The sequence below is a fragment of the Brienomyrus brachyistius genome, unplaced genomic scaffold (assembly GCF_023856365.1).
Source record: "Brienomyrus brachyistius isolate T26 unplaced genomic scaffold, BBRACH_0.4 scaffold34, whole genome shotgun sequence".
Lineage (NCBI taxonomy): Eukaryota > Metazoa > Chordata > Actinopteri > Osteoglossiformes > Mormyridae > Brienomyrus > Brienomyrus brachyistius.
The window spans coordinates 2,176,032-2,191,740 of record NW_026042309.1 but is presented as its reverse complement, the minus strand read 5'-3'; the positions used below and the strand labels follow the sequence as shown (position 1 = coordinate 2,191,740).

The following is a 15,709-nucleotide window of genomic DNA, read 5'->3' as shown; positions in this document are numbered from 1 at the left end:
TTTGCTTGCTTTGTGTCAGCAGTTCTCGCAACTTTTGGAGAGGTCGACAAAGCGCACCAGTGCAGTCCCCGTGCACACTCAGGTTCTTTCTACTATTGGCTTTTTAGCCACAGGCACATTTCAATGGGAAATTGGTGACAGGTCTGGTATTTCTCAACCCACCGTGAGCCGAATTATGCCACACGTTTTACATGCAATTATATCACTTACATCACAGTACATTACGTTTCCAAATACCGCAGCGGAAAGGACAAAAATTATGACCGATTTCTACAACATCGCAGGATTTCCAAGTGTAATAGGGGCAGTTGACTGCACACATGTTGCCCTGAAAGCTCCTACTGCTGATGAATTTGCATTTGTAAATAGAAAAGGTTATCACTCCATTAACGTGCAGGTAATCTGTGATGCACACTTGATCCTGCTAAATGTCGTTGCGAACAGGCCGGGAGGGACACACAATTCCTTCATTGTGCAGAACAGCATCGTGGGACTTCGTCTTCAGCAAAGCGCTGCTGGAGAAGGCTGGCTTATTGGTAAGTGTGTAACGATTAGATTACTTCGCAACACCATCCAGTGTACTGTATTTTATGTTAATCTACATCATTGCAGGGGATCGAGGATATGCCCTTAAATCCTGGCTGATGACCCCAGTGGCAAACCCTGTATCCCAAAAGGAGCTGAATTACAACCGAGCACATGAGCGCACAAGAAGCACAGTAGAACGTGCAATAGGCTTGCTGAAGGCTCGATGGCTGTGTCTGTCAGGCAGAGGAGGCATATTGCAATACAAACCCGACAAGGTTTTAAATTTTTAAATATTTAAATTAAGTTTTAATTGTATTTTATAACTACAATATTTATCAATTTGCTTTAGGTGTGCTATATCGTTAAAGCATGCAGTGTGCTGCACAATATTGCCATTAAAAACGGTATACCACTGGATGAGATGCCAATACAAGAAGATCGCCACATGGCAGAAGGTTTTGACCCCATGCCAAATGCTGTGGCCGTGCAACTAAGAGCAGGGATAATCGAACGGTTCTAAATCTGTTTCACAATAAGGAGTAATTGTGCGAAAATGGTGAGATCAATTGGAGCTTTTATTGAACTTGCATGATGCATTTAGTGCATCACAAATGTTCCTCAAGTTCACATTGATTTGGTGCAGTTCTTCTTTTATGCTTGCAATGCCTCTCACTAATTCCTCCTGTGTTTTCAGAACCGCATCAGTCAGGACTCGTGCCTCGAGACGCATCGGACGTGCTGAAGTGGCAGGCGGAGCAGGACCTGGCAAAACTGGCAGATCTATAAAATAAATGTTACATGAACAATCCAAATCATTTGCATTGTGAGTGTTATTTATCTATGAATAATATATCAAAACACAAAACATTTGACAACCTTCTAACCATTTTCGGATGGCTCGGCGTCTCCTGCAGTAGATGGAATTGCACTTTCAGTGTCACCATCGGGGATTACTCCGCTCACTGACGTTTCACCAATAATTGACGCTATCTTGTCATCCAATGGTGACACTGAAATAAGACTCTGGCCTCCTCCCGTGGCACCGAGGTCTCTTTTGTGGGCTGCAATTCTTTTTTTAGAGGACACTTTCAAATCAAACCACTTTTTCTTCACTTCTGCAGTAGCTCTACATACAGGTGAGACGGCATTTATCGCATTAGTAACCTGTCCCCACCCCAAGTCTTTTTTTTTCTTTGACATTCCGCCTGAAAAAGCAGCAAACAAAACCGTCTTATTACGTTGTACCTCATTTAACAGCACTTCCACTTCGTTGTCTGTGAAGTTTTTTTTCTTTCCTCTCTTCACGGGATCCATGATAACGGTTCTATAGTGCCCTGGCGGCATTGGGTTTTTATAAGGAAGGTTGTTTGCCAAATAAGGTTATTTGAGGGCGTGTCTGTATGCAAATTTAAATTACTATGCACACGCAAACAATTTAGAAGGAGTGCGATTCATCATCAGTCATTTCGTACAGCTGTGCGTACTCACGTTTGATAACTCCCAACTTTCTTGTGCTTACGGCTGTTGGTATACGCACTAGTTTAGAGCTTGTTTTACGCACGCTTGATAAATGAGACCCCAGAAGCCAGGTAGTGACTCTTGGTTGTTGTAGTTGTTCTCTTCTGACCTGGGAGGTGTTCCACTAAGCAGAATTTCTCAGTTAGCGGAGTTAACTTAAGCTAGAAGTCATGATTGTTCAATAGGAATGCTCCTTATCTCTTATTGGACAATTATGAGTGAGCCAGTGTCTTGTTTAATAAGAGAAAATCTGTATCCATCTTCTGAATTATTCTGAATTATTCTACTTCAAAACAAACAGTTATCCTCAGAGGCAGCATAACATCCTGGCAACTGCTCAATGCAGCATTGAAAAGCACTACAGAGAGTAATGAACTCACAGATGTAATGAGCACAGAGCATCACCAGCACGCTGCTCTCAGCAGTTGAGGACATTAATCTTTCCCCACAGAATACTCTGCTTGTGTAGTGTTTGTACTTGGCCTGATACTGAAGGGGCATAAGTGATAATTAAGTGACATGATAATAAAGTGCATTGCTGGGTGTCTCTTTGCCAATCTCGCGTGAAACAGTACTGTGATGCAAGACAGGGAGCTCGCACTCCCTCATTCAGAGAAGGGCACAGAGTGCGGCTGTGGAAACCAGCGCATGTGCAAAAAGGGCATCAGAAATTCTCTGCACCCATCGAGGCCCATCCTGGCTGACGGGAAAGCATGGCATGCTGCCCATTTGGCCTCAGTACCCAGTGGACTTCCCAAATTTCCAGCCCTGCCAAAGACTGGTCCTGAAAGAACAGTTGAGCCTGGAATGGCCTAAGGAACTGGAAGCTGTGCAGCCAGGGCACACAAACCATCATCGGCTCAAGGACTATGGAACTTCACAGAATTAAACAAAGAAATGAAATGCATGTTCTGAGCGTGATTTTCTGGTTAGAAAGAGATACCTTAAAGGAAAAGAGAGATTCAGTGTAAAATATATAACAGTTGTTCATAGATCCTCTTAGTGTGGTCCTCAGTGAATGGAACATTTCTAATTGTAATTGATTTCTGTTGGAAGCAAAACAGGCAGTTCATAGTGAAAAGGTTGTGCACTTACAGGAAGGCACAAGCACAATGTTTTTTGTTGAACTTACATTATTGTTTTGTCTGGGGTGTAGTGACCTTAAAGGAAGAAATGTTACAGGTAAGGCGTGTCTTTTATAGAATACAGTGCTGCTGCAGGAAGAAGAATACATAAGTAAAGGGGGGATGTTGCGTTCTGTTAGTAATTGTTCTGTTTTCCATATTACTGTATGTCACAAGAGGGTGCTGTAAGGCTGTTTTATTCAACTTCAATTCCTATTCCAAGAGTCAAGAATGGATAGTTGATCCCAGGCAGCAGTTTTCCAGATTATCAACTTCAAAAACTTAAAAATATGATAGGAAAAAAGTCTTTGTAAAATTAAGAAGTATATAATACCATGAATGACAAGGGGTCTTAATACTTTTCATTTAATTTTATTAACTCAATCTTTTGCTGGCAAGTATACCTTTTAAATTATATACATAACAGTACAACTGCATTAGTTGTGTCTTGTATGCACACTCCATACAAAGTAAAAGGATAGGGCGGCTACTTCATTAATAGTATTTCTTATTGATACTTTACATTTCCTTTCTACTGCCCAACTCCCAGAGGACCATACAGTTTTATTACAACATAGTAGTCTACCGAAATGTCGATACTAATCATACATTTGAGTGACATAACGAAATAGATATATGTTGACACACAGACATAGATAAAAACAATTAAACTCCCGCTATGTGAAAATGACATGAGACACACGTCCTCAATGTTAAAATATCCATGATTGTAAAAAATGACCATAGTTGCCAATGTTATATCTCAGGTCTCAGATTACTTTGTTTAATGTCAATTTAACTGAAAAAAAACATCATAGAAAAAGGCAACCTTATTTGGCGACGTTTAGTAACCGACTAGCTGGTTAATGAGGACTATATCTGTACCTGACTTTCCTGTCAGCTCCTCGGGGATGGCTAATCTTCAAATTTTATTACAAATACTACAACTTTATTTTGTGCCTTGCTTAAAGTAAAATATCTCCGGACTACTAAATACCGCATTAATGGTGACATTTTTAAACTGATTGGCTTCTTTCGCCTCACTCTTCTCTATGTGACGGGTGGGCGTGGTTGATCTAGACGGCTCCCGATTGGCGGGTATTCGGTAGCTCCTGTGTCATGTGACGAGTAGTAGCGTAGGCAGCATCGCCAAAGATTTGAAAGCCTGGATGCCTCGTTGGGCGATACGCCATATTGGCGCGGCAATTGTGAAATAGAAGAGTGATATCTCTTAGTGAACCGACTATTTTCGAAACTGCAACAACATGAGGAATGTTAAAACTAGAAAACAGGGAACCACATTTCACAGGTAAAAAAATCTGCGGTACGGTCAAATAAAATACATAAAATGTTTACTAGCCTGTGACACTGACGGGATACTAGCATGATTAGTTTTCGTTGAGAGTACTATCAGGAGTACTACATAAATTGGGAGTGGTGGGCTTTTTTATTTATTCTACATAATTGTAAGATATAAATGCGTTAATTAGTAAAGAAGTTATGGCCAAAAGATCTTTCCATCTTCACCCTGACATGTTGCTTGTTTATGCCTAATTACCGCTCCAAGATGGTGGCGCTGCTGACACGTTGTGGAAAAGCGAGATGAGGCATCTAGGCTTTCAAATTCATGAGCACCACGATGTACTTCGTTTAAATGGGTGGTTCACCCCAAAACTATAAAAAGATATTTTAGAGTGGCCTTAATGCTATCTATCCATCAAAGTTGTGCTGGGAGTTGTTCAGGTTTGTAAATATCAGCCGTAGAAATGTCGTGCTTCTATCGAAGTACACTACTCCTATCTCTGCGCATTAGACACAAGCACGAGCTCCCTGGCGATATCTGCTGCGCAGTGATATTATTGATGTGTGGAGTTGGGTAGAAGGAAATAGATCGTATATTAAACTGCTCGCGACGAAGTCTGTGGATTTTCTTAACCTGTTCCTGATTTCTGGTAAGAGATATAGCTGTTGATTTTTTCAAATGCGTTGTTCTGGCGCTTTAAGTAGTGAAAGCAAAATTGAATCTTATTATATTGCTTATTCATTAATGAGTCACTATATCATGTATACTGCTCAATGTTTTGATTTAATAAATATTTAAATTTAATAAATATTTCAAAAATACTTCAACATTTAAAATGGTTCATGATTTTCAGGAGCGGTGCAGTGGTTAGCACTGTTGCCTTACACTTGCCTGTCCCCCCATCCTGGGTTGATTGATAGATGATTTTCAGGTCACACCGCCCCCTCAGAGCCCACCAATCAGTGACTGTCTCAGAGTGTGATGTAATACACAAAGTCCACACCACCCACTTTTCAATGAGCAGTAAAAATACACCAGCTTGTCTCAGCAGACAGCGGCTCTTATCAGATAAGGGGAAAAGGACGAGATATCAAAAGTAAAAATAAATATATCACATTTGGTTAATATCAAATGAAAACAGCCCTGCAATAATATATTGGATTCTTGGATATCATCTATTAAAAGGGTGAATCTATTCTAGCAGACCATAAAAATCCAATTATGAACAGTGAAAATGGGCATAATAGGTCCCTATAAACGACAGGTTTCTGTCCATGGTGCTGAAAACCAGGATTGGCAGATTTCACATTACAGCGATTCCCCCACTATATCGCGGATTTTCCTCCGACGCCTCACAATTCTCTGCGTATCCCGTACATTGTTTGTGGTCCGATTGTTTTCGTTTTGTTCTAAGCCCTACGATGGAAGACGTTGACCATTCAGGAGAAGGTAAAACTTCTGGATGTGCTTCGGGAAGGAAAGCGTTATGCGGACGGCGTTCGCCATTATGGCTTGAATGAATCAACAGTATGCTACATGAAGAAGGATGAAAAGAATGTGTAAGAGCCATATATGTTTTTATTTTTATATATTCCATTACATATATAGAGAGAAAGTTGTGTGTGTGTGTGTATATATATATATATATATATATATATATATATATAATATTACATATTATTATTTCATTTTTATTATTATTATTATGTCACTCATATCCTTAGCCCGACATACAGATATATGTGTTGTTTTAATGAGTTTACATGTGTTTAAAGCATGTGGGAGGGGTATTTTAAGGCTTAAACTTCAAAAAAACTTCTGTATCGTGGATTTTCACCTATCGCTGATGGGTCTGGAACGCATCTTCCGCGATAGGCGGAGGATCAAATTTACCTTTTTAACCTGATTTAACTTCAACCCTCTTATTTTGTTAACAGAGTGTGCGGGGGGAATACAAAGGGTTACAGTGGGTAATAGGTGATTTATATTGACCTTAATTGTCACCCAAGTGACTCTGGACAATAAGTTCAATAATGCTTCCCAAAAGCTTCTCTCTTTTTCACTAGTTACACTTCATTACACTGAAATCAAGGAAGAATCAAATGTACAAGCCCATTATACAAAATATAAGATGCAAACACATAAAAAATATTTTGTAAAAACATTAAAAACAGATTAATATATATTGTGCAATTTGAAACTTTACATTTTGACCTCACTTAGAAAAAGCAGGTGATGACCAGCCCAACCAGCAGTTCCGTCTGGTTGTACAGAATACCTACTCAATTTAAATTTTGAGGTCATGACTAAACTAAATTTCAGCTCTGCCTTTAACATCAGCAGTTAGATGAAACTGATCATTACACAGGGAAATACAGTGAAGCCATGAAACATACTAGATGTAAATATATTAATTTTCACATACACTTGAGCTCAGTGAATTCAAGCGCGTCATACACTGTAAAAAAAAAGAATCCATCAAAAAACGGTTTTAAGTTAATGGACTCTTCCTTCAATTTACAAATATTGTAAATTCAGTTTTCCACAGTTTCTTAAATGATAGTTTATTTTCATTTTTAATTTTTCATTCTGCCAATGTAGATTTGTTTGTTTAATAAATGGTGTTGTTCATAAAAGTACAAGTAATTTGAGAATATAGTGATTCACTACATTGATTATTTTTCATAACTCAATGGCCCATAAACATACAGTTATCCATTTGAAGCTGGATTTAAACCAGCAAACTTTGGATTACAAGCCCAAATACTTGAGCTACTGAGCCACACACTTACACTGACTCAGCTTAAGTTGCAGAGACACAGTGCACTTTCTGTTGGATGTCAGATAGAACGGCAAAGGACCCCTCACTAACAGGAACCTAAAACACACAAACACTTGGGAACACTTCAAATGCGTGATCTGACTCTGCAAGGGGAGAACATGTTCATGTGGAGTCTTGGCTTTTCACAACGTTTCATTCCTGCTTATAGCTAAGGTTTTTTTTAGCCATTGTCACTCTAAGGTTGCCCATTAATGGTTTGGAATTGGGAATGTAAAGCTGTTTTGTTAGCATGTCTGCCTTACAATTCCTTTACTGTATGTCGAGGCCTGCTGGAGCTCAATTCTGCTTCATGGCACTTGTATTTACTCTTTATTTTGCATTACATTATGTGTGAGACTAACCCCTTTCTCTACCTCTCCATTCCTCCTGTCGAGCTCCATACAGAACTAGTGGAGAAAAGGGGTGCTTGGAGGGGGGACGATATCTCTGGATGCCCACTTAAGAAAGATCTGCGTTACCTTCCAATACACCTTCCAAACTTAAGTGGATTGAACATGGGTGCTGTTGAATTAATAAAAAAATGCACTGTATTAAAAATTATTTTGTTTATATAACATAAAATTGAACTATAAACATGAAATTTAAATCTGTTGAGTTTATATATTGACAAAATAATAATTCAGAATTTTGAACCCTCATTGAACAAAATTAAACTTAATATGGACAAATGGAAAGCATTAAAATTATCCTTATGGGGGGAAGGTTAATGTTACTAAAATGGTTGTGGTGCCTCAAGTTAATTATCTCTCTATGATGCTTCCATTTAATATTCCGGAAAGGATATTTGAACAGTACGAGAGTATAGTAAAAGATTTTTGTTGGGAAAGAAAAAACCTAGGATTAAAATTACTTCGCCCAGAGACAAGGGAGGTCTAGGATTGCCAGATTATATAGCGTGTCATTTGAAATAGCGAAACTCTACTATCACTGGAAGAATGTGAATTCTGATGTGGACTGGATAGCTATCGAGAGCGATTTGGCTTCACTATTTCAACCTCTGCACATTCTGTGACAATGGGGGGACAATATAAGAAACACAAACCCGATAATATCTTTTTTGAGGAATGTATGGATCAAAATACATAAGAAGCTTAAAGTATCACATGACATGCAGCCATATTCCTCAATTTGGCACAATCCTGAAATACAAATAGGAAAAAGTATGGAAACAATGGCAACCCAAAGGGGTGAAAACTCTTTGGGATTTATTCGGAAATGGGATGTTTATGTCATAATCAGATGTAAAGAGTAAGTATGATGTAGGAGGAGGAGGGAGTTTTTGGAGGTTTTTGCAACTGAGGCATTGAGTCACGAGTGTTAAAATAGAGAAGATGAATGGTCAAGAATACTTTCTAGAGTGGGGAAATATAGGGAAGTAAAAGGTAAATTTATTCAGCATAAAATTATACACAGATAGTACTGGACACTAGTTAGACTAAATAGAACTGGACTAATTAATACTGATCAGTGTTGGAATTTTAGAAGGCAGGTGGGGGCTTATTTACACAAGCTGTGGCAGTGCTCTCAGGTATATCCATTTTGGGGTAGAGAGCTTGATCTCCTGGACAAATGGCTAGACTTTACTTTTCCCTGCAAACCCGACTCTGTCTGCTAGGAGATAGAGTGGAATTGCCAAAGGTGAATAATAAACAGTTTAAGGCTGTGATGGTGGGACTCATAACTGCCATGAGGGTAATATTAAGGCATTTGAAGTCCTCAACAATCCCCAATATAAAGGAATGGACCGATGAGATGATTAAGGCAGCTTCATATGAAAAAATGTTGGACAGACTAAATGGGAAACAAGATATGATGAAAATGTGGGAATGTTTCTAGGGCCATGTTTTTGAAGGATAAATGGCTGGGAGGTTGAACTAGTGATTGGTCATATTGTTTTATAAATGTGAATGGCTGAAGTGCTGTAACTTCTTGGTTTGAAAAATAAGAAAAATTTGAATTACAAAATAAAATGTTCTTGGATAGTAATTTCATGTAACCATTTGTCTTAAAATTAATTACATCCAACTGTACATTTTTTAGTGTAGGTAGGTAGATGGATCGATAAAATTAAATAATGATTACAAATCACAAATAACTATTACAGTCATGGCCAAAAATATTGGCACCCCTGCATTTATGTCAAAAAACACACCCCTTCTTCCAGAAAATTGTTGCAATTACAGACGCTTTGGCATTGTCATATTAATTTCTCTTGTTGGCAATTGAAGAAAACAAAAAGAGGAAGAAGGAAAAACACAAATCGGAGAAATTCCACGCCAATGGGCACCTGCCCTTCTCATATTGTCTCAAAAACCCAAAGCCCCAGAGAGCAAGTCAGGGTGCTAAGAATTATAGCGCCAACAAGCCCATGGCCCCTTTTCATGTAAAACTTCGTATATGAGGATGTTTGTGCAGTTTAGTGCCTCTCTTAGCTTCGGCTCCTGTAAATCATATAAGCACACCCACCACACCCCCAGGAGCATTCCGCGTGCCCCCACCTGCCAACCTGCCTGTCCCTCCCAGCCCACAGGCCGTCTGTTGTTCTGAAATTTATCCACATGACTCCTGACCAAGTCTAAGGTAAATCAGATTCCATCTATTAGAAATGAAATTTTCAGTAAAATACAAATTTTTCCCCCAATCTGGGAGACAGTGCAGAATTTTTGGAGTCGGTCCTAACTCTGTCCTGAATATGTACCCAGCAGGCACCTAGGACTCGTATCTCCCTCTGAGAATCTTTTCTAAGGCGCTCAGCAGCAGAAATTCTCCATCCTAGATGAGCCTGCAAAGTTCTGTAGAAGTTAAATATACTTTAGTCAAATGAGAGACTAACCTGCTGTCAGGCTGGGGAAGCTTGAACAAGGCCTTCATTCATGACAGCTCCACTTGGCTTTTTGACGAGTCCCCATTTAGATGCAGCACGTCAGAGACTGAAGAGCAGGATGAAGGCTGTAAGTACAGTTTGCTGTGGATTATGACTGTGTTTAAATCTAATAATGGATGAGACAATTTACTTAAAGCATGATATAGTTCATATTGCTCTTCAGGCTTCGTGATAAAATATTAAAATTATGTACATGTATGTACAAAGTTGTACATGCAAAGAAAACAATGCAGAGCGGCAGGGCGCCTGGCCCAGAGGGTCTTCACATAGAATTCTACAAAGGCTATTTTTTCCTGTTGGATTAACAGCTTTGGTTGTCTTGCCCTTTAAAGAAATTCTCTCAAGAAAGAAGTTGCCTCTTACCATGTCACAAGCAATTAGTTTTACCCAAAAAGGAGGAGGACCCCTCTCTGCTCCCCGTGTTAGTAGGTTCTCCCCGACTCCTCCTGCTTATTCCTCTCTCCCTCCCTCCTATTTGCGTTCTCCTCCTCCTTTTGATTTCTATTCATGTCTTTTGGTTCAGCAATAAAACCCACAAGGCTGCCCTTGGACTGTCCCTCTTCCCATCGTGACATATTATGTATTACATGATTATGAAGTGATTTGATTATTATACAATAGTCAATTAACCACTTTCTTTCTTCAAATTGTCTTTCTTCTGAATCATTGGATATGTGTCGTAGCTGGTAATTTGTTACACTCTGCTGTCAGTGCCAGTGTAGCCTAGATCCAACCAGTCGTATGTTTCGGTCATGCTGATGTTTGAACATTTTTTGGGAACAGATTTTCATAATGTTTTCTCATATATGTGGTGTGATAATTGAGCATGACCCCACTGTTGCTGTGCTTGGTGCTCCTGTCATGACCTGTAATCTCTTATTTTTTCATGTCTCCTCCCACTCATGCCAGCAGAGGTCGCTGCTGGCCCTTTGTAACCCTCCTAATTCTCCTGTATCCCATTATAGTTCTCCATCCTAACCCTGTACACCTGTTTTGTCGCTGATTAGTGTGCTGTGTATAAATATGTCTGCCCTCACTGCGTTCCCCAGCTCAGTCATTGCTGTTCCATGTGTAGTCTGTGTTTCCTTAAAGTCCACGTCTGTCTCAAAGCGGCTGCATTTGAGTCGAGTCTCACCCGATGCTCACATCTCCCCGCAGAAAAACAATACACCGCCTCACAGGCCAGAGCCACAGCCTTCTCCTCTCTGCTGGGTGGAAGAACAACTCTCACGCAGGGGAAGTCCTCCAGACCCCCTGCCTTCAGACAATAGGTTAAAGATGTGTTTTCTATGTTACCTATTGAAAATCTGAGATACAGCAGATGTAGGAAGAGCTTTCATGCTGTCTGGTCTCCTTTCACTGAAAATGTGGAGGGCCTGTATGTCACTTGGAGGATATTATTTAATCCCTTATATTACAAACCAAAGAATATTGCACTACACCATTACTAGGCTACACAAAGTTTTTTAACAACCACTGAATGGAAAAAGGTCAGTGCTGAATATATATATATATATAGCTGTGGAGCAGCAGCAGGCCTTGCTGGGCCGGAAATGCAAGCAGCATTGTCCACATTACCACTCTCTGTACTTGGATTGACCGAATGCTCAGACCGTAGGATAAGAATTAATACTTTTTATTGATCCCAATCAAGATATTTTCGTTTTGCCTCCCCCAACTTGCTCAGAGTGAGCTGGCCGTGACGGGCAGCCAGTCATAGTGGCACCCAGGGAGCTGGGGGCCTTGCTGAAGGACCCACAGATTTGCCCATGCTGGGCTAAAGTGGGCTATTTTCTGATCACAGGCTTAGCACACTGAGCTACACACTGCCCCTAAATTTATATTTATATGTAATCTGTGTGTGTATGTGTTATCTAGATTTGCCCTGTATGTTTCTAACTAAATCTAATCCACTAAATCTACCTACTGTAATTATAAGTACCTCACTATACCTATATCTAACACTGCTATTCATCACCAGTGTTACATGTCAGGGCTTCGCTGCAATAGATCCTTCAGAGCTGCAGGTTATTACTGTGACTTTGCACACACACACGTTGCTGCTTCCTCAGCCAGTGTCACATATACTTTGTTACACACAGACCTCAGTAATCTCTGCTACACTCACACCTGCTCACTTTACATCCATGGTTAAATTCTCCTAATGGAATTTATCTTAATGTCTTTATTCTATTTTATTTTAATTGTTACCATATTATTCATTGTATTGTTCTTTCGATTTTATTTCTATTTTATTATTGCTAATACACCGGATCTGAGTGCCTCATTTTGTTCCCTTCATGTAGAACACGTTTTGTAATGACAATAAAACATCCTTATCCTCATCTAAATCACACTGTCTAACTACTAACCTGTTTAAATAATATAATTGGATTTCAAAGGTTAATAGTCACTCAATTACCCCCTCAGCCCAACAGTACCACAAACACCCAACATGCACGGAAATTTTCTCCTAAGTTGTTTTCCCTGCCTGGAACAATACCACAGCAGTCACATGGACTGATGTTTCAAAACATTTCGGAAACCTTGCATTGAAACTTGAGGTCTTTAGAAGGGATCAGTCCTGGGTGGCAAAGTTGCCATCACAAAGGTTTTTGATTAAGGGATTCATGATGCCAGGTAGCCATCTTTCACAAGCTGGTGGGCTGTGCCACTGATGCGTTTGCTTTGATTTTATATGTCTGTCCTGGTTTGTGTTCTTGCCACTTCAGGTTCCCTGGTTTTGGTCTACATTCCTCGGTCCTCTGCTGTGGAGTCTACCTTCTGCTTCACCTCATTCTGGAGCCACCCATCCAGTCAGCGGCCCATGTCCCCCTGGTTCCCTGTTTCCAGAGGTTGGTATGTTAGTCTCCAGGGCCAGGGGGCAGAAATCTGCCATGTTGGATGGGTGGCCCAGGTTGGGGTGCTCCATCATAGACTGGTACATGAAGGATTATAAATGGTTTTTAACCAGTATGTACCGAGTGTGCGTCGTGACGAAAAGAATGTCATGGGAACATTTAGGACTGACTGCAGTATTAGTTCAAAGCATGATTGTGTTTTTCTTAATTTTTATTGATTTATTTTTGGATTATTAATTTTTTAAAGTAACTTGATTCAGTTAAAAGGGGTTTGTCCATTTGCTTTAGCAGAAGATCTTGTAAGTATGATGTTCACCTTCCCTTTTCATAGTCTAGTCTTTGCCAAGTTTTATGCTTTTTGCTTACGGTAGCAACATGCGTAATAAACTGGTCTCTTGCCAACAGATCACAAATCCGATGATCAGCCGTGGGATAACCCCTAGCGGCTAATCTCCGTAAGGCGTTACCAAATTCCCTTGCCGTCTCGCTATGCAGGCGGCGACGGGCGGTAAAACTAGCTCTATTCCAATCACTACTATCACCAGGTTCAAAACACCTTGCCATAGCCGCTTTTAACAACCCATAATTACTTTTAGCCTCACTCGGCATCCCACTATACATCTCTCTAGCACGGCCAGACAACAGCAAAGACATAAACTTAATTTTCAGAGACTCATCCCACCTGTTTACCTCAGGCGCCAGATAAAATTGTTCCGACCAGTCAGACAACTCACGCCCCACACCATTAAAAGTTTCCGGTATAAATATTGGGTGAGCAGGGGGGGGCACCGGGAGATTGAGAAAACACTCTCTAGACGTAACAGGACAATCAGCGCCCTCATAATTAGGAGATTGTACACTATCCTCGGCCTCCGACATGTTAAAGCTAATTCTAGGTTTCTAAACGGAAAAACCACAAAGGAAAGAAATGATCCCACCGCTGCCACCAGTCTGACCTACAGTGTGAGGTGTAGAGCTGGGTGGGTATCGGTGCCATTGGCTTTAGATAAACTGAACTGTCAGGGCTGTCACTCTAGGTTCACCATCCCTTGTGGAACTGGAGTGCTGACATTCAGGGACTCCCCATGCCTGCATTCCCACTTGCCTCTCCCTCCTACTTATGCTGCCATTGCCATATCTGCCGGAGCTTGCACTTTGCACTTCATATTGCACTCACCTAACTGTTAGCACTGCCTATAGTCTCCCCTATACTTTGAATAATTGCACATTTTATTTCCCCAACTCCTCCTGGGTTGTGCTGCCTGGAGACCTCAATCTATCAAGATTTTCAGCACACCCTGCTACATGTGACATGTACCCATGACGTCCTTGCATCCAGCTCGCGTTCTGCCTGTGCCATCTTCCATGTATGACCCGCTGCCTAATTACTTCTGGTTGCCTGGCGATTGGAAGGAGAGTCGGCACGGGCTTGTCATCACCTCCCTGCTCCCCGGTTGTGCCTCAAATCCTGTGATTTGGACAATGTGACTTGGCACTTAGCCATCTCTTCTATTCGACTCTCCCTGCCGGCCCCTGGAGGTTGGGCTCCCCCTTTGAGTCTGGTCCCTCCCAAGGTTTCTTCCTTCTAGAGAGTTTTTCCTTGCCACTGTCACCTATGTCTTACTCACTGGGGGCTTTGGGTGGGGATGCTGTAAAGCGCTTTGAGACAATGTATTGTTGGGATAACGCGCTATACAAAAATAAATTTGTTATTTTTCTGTTTTAAAACCAAATGGGAAAACCGTAAAATCACCTTCTTTTGTTTCTTTTCTATGAGTAAATTCAGATCTAACAGATACCGGAGATGTAAGATACAGCCTAATGTGAACTTTATCTTACAACATTAACAGTCCCAGTCATAAGCTTGGAAACACCCACCCTTAGAATGGTGTATTTTTGTAATAATTTCTACATTTTCGGATAAAATATGAAGCCTGATTTTTTGTTTTCTGCTTTTCGCTTTTTCCCCTTCTGACAGAAAAACCAAAAAACGCTGCTGTTGTTTAGTTTTTCTGATTTCGTTTTGGACTGGAAAACCCAAGGACAAACGATACATGGACTTTTTGCATTTGTTTGGCTTTAATGTGTTTGATATAAACCTAGAGTTGAGAACCTTCAGATGTGTGTGTTTGTATGAGTAATCCATCCATCCATCCATTTTCCAAACCGCTTATCCAACTGGGTCGCAGGGGGTCCGGAGCCTATCCCGGAAGCAATGGGCATGAGGCAGGGAACAACCCAGGATGGGGGGCCAGCCCATTGCAGGGCACACTCACACACCAGTCACTCTTACACATGCACACCTATGGGGAATTTAGCAATTCCAATTAGCCTCAGCATGTTTTTGGGCTGTGGGGGGAAACCAGAGTACCCGGAGGAAACCCCACGACGACATGGGGAGAACATGCAAACTCCACACACGTGACCCAGGCAGAGTCTCAAACCCGGGTCCCAGAGGTGTGAGGCAACAGTGCTAACCACTGCACCATCATGCCGCCCCCCATAAATTCATTTTTCCATTTTTATTTTCAATAATATTGATGTTAACTCAGCATCTTATTTTCAATGTTGAAAAAGTCGCTTTATATCAAGGTTTCGCCACCATTAATTTTTCAATATTGAAAAAATGACCAAAAATCAATTCAGTTT

At 40.7% G+C, this 15,709-nt stretch overlaps 2 protein-coding genes and 1 long non-coding RNA gene across 3 annotated transcripts in view; 1 reads left to right on the top strand and 2 right to left on the bottom strand.

Moving 5' to 3' along the window:
- Positions 1-15,709, top strand: part of LOC125721617 (NACHT, LRR and PYD domains-containing protein 12-like) — a 566,129-nt gene that overhangs the window by 450,588 nt on the left and 99,832 nt on the right. The gene's annotated exons all lie outside the window — the stretch shown is intronic.
- LOC125721595 (uncharacterized) overlaps positions 1-15,709 on the bottom strand; it is a 264,097-nt gene that overhangs the window by 222,888 nt on the left and 25,500 nt on the right. The window lies entirely within an intron of this gene.
- Positions 1,086-1,443, bottom strand: LOC125721652 (uncharacterized). Its single transcript, XR_007385891.1, has 2 exons — positions 1,413-1,443; positions 1,086-1,308 (listed from the first exon to the last, which is right to left on the bottom strand). It is a non-coding gene; the product is annotated as an uncharacterized LOC125721652 (long non-coding RNA).